This window comes from Thalassophryne amazonica, chromosome 7, assembly GCF_902500255.1.
Source record: "Thalassophryne amazonica chromosome 7, fThaAma1.1, whole genome shotgun sequence".
NCBI classification, from domain to species: domain Eukaryota; kingdom Metazoa; phylum Chordata; class Actinopteri; order Batrachoidiformes; family Batrachoididae; genus Thalassophryne; species Thalassophryne amazonica.
The window spans coordinates 92,072,979-92,077,247 of record NC_047109.1 but is presented as its reverse complement, the minus strand read 5'-3'; positions in this window follow the sequence as shown (position 1 = coordinate 92,077,247).

Below are 4,269 nucleotides of genomic sequence, written 5' to 3'. Positions count from 1 at the left end.
CATGTTTATCTGCATCAAATCGCATCCATGCATCTGTGTCGAACATTTCTGTTTTCCAAATGGCATCAATTAAAATCCAATATGTTGTTGATTACATATTTGTTGTCCGTCATGCTTATTTTTCCTGGCACAGAAGTCCATATGGCAGTTGTTACACACTTCAAGCTGAAGGCTTCCTGCAAAAATCCATTGTTCACTTCTGCATACATCAATAACATTTGGTATTTTGTCCATGATACTTTTACTTGTCCCTCTTGTCTGTTTTTGGGAATTCTGAAATCCTTATGTTCAGCAGCAGCACATGCCGCAGGGGAAACACTGTAAAAGTGAGTTATCCATATATATGTATACTCCAGTGCAACGTATATATGATTTTTCATATTTGCAAGAGGTAGTTTTTTAACATGTGTGACTTGCTCTCCAGAAGATAAGATACTCATGTATCACACATCTCATTTAATATGCGTATACAAAGCTAAGGAAAAGATGTTGAACAGTAAGGAAGGAGAAAAGGACTTGTACCACTTGGCCAGACAAAGGGACAGGAAAGGATCTGCAGCAGGTTAGGTGATAAGGATGCAGATGGTAATGTGTTGACAAGTGTGGAGGGAATAATTTGAGGAGCTGATGAATGAAAAAATGAGAGAGAAAAAGGATGGATAATGTGGAGAGAGTAAATAAGGAAGTACAAGAGATTAGTAGAATGAAGTGAGTGCACCATGTGAAGAAGATGAAAGAGTGGAAAGTGCAGTTTGTTCAGATGACATTCCAGTGGAGGCATGTAAATGTTTAGGGGAGATCACGGTGGAGTTTGTAACCAGATTATTTAATAAAATCTTGGAAAGTGAGAGGATGCCTGAGGAATGGAGACGAAGTGTGCTGGTTCCTATCTTTAAGAACAAGAGTGATGTTCAGAGTTTCAGTAATTACAGAGGCATAAAACTGATCATGCAGAATGAAGTTATAGGAAAGAGTAGTAGAAGCTAGGCTTAGAAAATAGGTGAAGATCTGTGAGCAGCAGTATGGTTTCATGCTGAGAAACAGCCTACAGATGCAATGTTTGCTCCAAGAGTACTGATGGAGAAGTGTAGAGAAGGGCCAGAAGGAGTTACATTGTGTGTTTTTGGAGGAAGCTTATGGCAGGGTGCAAAGAGAAGAGTTGTGGTATTGTATGAGGAAGTCTGGAGTGGCAGAGAAGTATGTGAGGGTAGTGCCAGGACATGTAAAAGGACAGTGTGACAAGGGTGAGATGCGCAGCTGCAATGACAGATTCATTCAAGGTGGAGGTGGGATTACACCAAGGATCAGCTCTGATCCTTTCTTGTTTGCATGGTAATGGAAAGGTTGAATGATGAGATCAGACAGCAGTCTCCATGGAATACGATGTTTGCCGATGACATTGTGATGCTGTAGTGAGAGTAGAGAGCAGGTTGAGTCAAGCCTCTCCAGAGATACACTCTGGAGAGCAGGGAATGAAAGTCAGCAGTAGCAAGACTGAGTACATGTGTGTGAATGAGACGGAGCCCATCAAATAATACAGTTACAAGGAGTATAAGTGGTGAAAGCGGATGATTTTAAATACTTAGGGTCAGTTGTCCAAAGTAATGGAGTGTGTTGTAGAAGGATGAAGAAGAGAGTGCAGGGAGGGTGGAGTGGTGAAGAAAGAGTGCAGGAGAGATTTGTGACTGAAGATATCTGCAAGAGTGCGGTGAAAATCTACAAGACAGTAGTGAGACCACTATAGGTTGTACAGCTTAGAGACGGTGGCACTAACAAAAAGACAGGAAGCAGAGTTGGAGGTGCAGAGCTGAGATGTTACGATTCTCTGTGGGAGTGACGAGAATGGACAGGATTAGAATGAACATAATCAGAGGACAGTTCAGGTGGGACGGTTTGAGACAAGTCAGAGAAGTGAGATAATTTGGACATGTGCAGAGGAGGGACCCAGGGTATATAGAGAGAGGATGCTGAGGGATGGAGCCACCAGGCAGGAGGAGACAGGGAGGCCAAAGAGGAGATTTATGGATGTGGTGGAGGGAGGACATGCAGTGGTTGGTGTGACAGAGGAGATACAGAGGACAGGGTGAGATGGAAACGATGTGATCTGCTGTAGCGACCTCTAACTGGACCAGCCAAAAGACCAAGATACATATGCTGATACACACAAGCCCTATAACATGTTTAGAGTGTTTATCTGTGCTTCTGTCAGGGACACTTTTTGGTCCCGTTGTTCGTCCCAGTTTATATTCACTTTTTATTGTTTTCTTGTGACCAATTTAAACTGGGGGGAAAAGAAAGCCGCATCAGTCCTGTGGCAGTATAATAAATGTATATGTATTGTTCATTGTGTGAGCCGACTGAACGTGACTAATGCCCGGAGTGCGATAGATAGACAAAACCCACTATGCATAAATGTAGACCTTAACTTTATATCCTCTCAAGTTAAAATCTCCTGATGTCATTGGCTGGACCATACCAGTGTATGATACTGGGGGCGATGATGTTCATTATTATATATTTTCACTTTCTTTTGAGAACCAGAGATATGGATATTGTGAGAGAGAAACACGTTGACCATAAGCGTTGTCTGCACTCTCCTCTCTCGTGTGTGGCTGAATTGCTGCCTTTGTGTGTCTGCCACATGGGTTCTGTTTGTGCTCTCCTGTTGCACAAATCTGTTATGTCACAATTGGACACGTCAATACTGCAGCATTGAAGCAACACTGCAGTTGGCAATGTGAAAAATACCCATTGTGGACAGGAAGGTGGTTATCGATTAACAATGTCTAATGTGATAAACACTGAGTATTTGGAAATATGCAGCGGGGGTTAGCTGTTTCGACAAACAGTGCAGCAGATAAGAGAATATTTAGAGCAGAAGCCTGCAAATGGTGATACAAGCATCAGATTCAGCCCAATACTCTTTAGACATTCCTCTTTTGAAAAAAATGATGGCCACTTGAATTTTCAATCAGTGGCCAGGTAGGGGTCAATTGAAGAATTACACAGGGGTCAAAATTAAAAGCTGCTCCATCATATTAAAAACTATACCACATTATTGCCCGATCATAAATATTCCAAAAAGGTATAGTTTGGACTATCTGTGACTGAATTCTATGGAGTTATGGGATAAAAACAGCAAGAATGGTGACATAGGTCAGTTTCAGTTTGTACAGGGATCAAAAGTTAAGTTGCACCAATTTGCAAAAGATGCAAATTATTAGTTGAGTGAACAGGGTTTTAAAAAACGAATAGTTTGGACCACGTATCATGCTTAGTTATCACATTATGGGGTAACATATGTCACGTCATAGAATCCAAGGGATGTTGACCTTGTTTGATATTGACTTTGGAGACCAAGCATCTAACACTGTCAACCTTTTCCATGTATTAATCCTATTAGCTCAACCAATATTTGCATCATTTTTTTTTTTACCAAAATTGGAACATCTTTAACTTTGACACCTATACAAACTGAAATTGACCTTTGTCACCATTCTTGCTGTTTTTACTCCATAACTCCATAACATTCAGTCACAGATAGTCCAAACTATACCTTTTTGGAATAGCTAAGATCAGACAAATAATGTGATATAGTTTCAATTGACTGAAGTATTTTTAAATTTTGACCTCTATGTAATTCTTCAGTTGACCCTACATGGCTGCCGATTGAAAATTCAAGTGGTCATCGGTTCTTTCAAATGAGTAATGTCGAAGGTGTATTGTGCTGACTTGATGCTTGTATCACCATTTGAAGGATTGTTTCAGTTATCTGCTGCACTAAAGCACTGAGCTGTGTTCAGATGGTTTGGATAAACACCAGCTTGACCTCTTGGTAGCAAAATAGAAAAGCTTTAATTGAACTATCTAGATTGCTTCTTCAGAGCTTGTTGAAAAGATGGTTTATTTGTAAGATGACAGTCCTTGACTTTGACACACATTTCAAAAGTTTAATTAAATTGTCCAGTGAAAAGGAGATCAGCTAATTGATTTTGTTTCCTACCAGTAATCATCAACCATCTGATGTGGGCTGCAGATGCATCAGCAAAGTGTAATTACAAAGAGGTCATTCATTCATGTTTGTGCAGAGAGCATCATGGAAAGAGCTGGCAGATGGACGGAGTTCATAGGTTTTACAAACATGGAGGGAGACCAATCAGGCAGACAGACAAGTGTGCAGAAGAAGCAGTCACACACTGCAAGAATACACCGTATAGACAATTCAGGCAGCTGAGTGGAGTCGCAGCATGACTGCGATCCAACAGCACA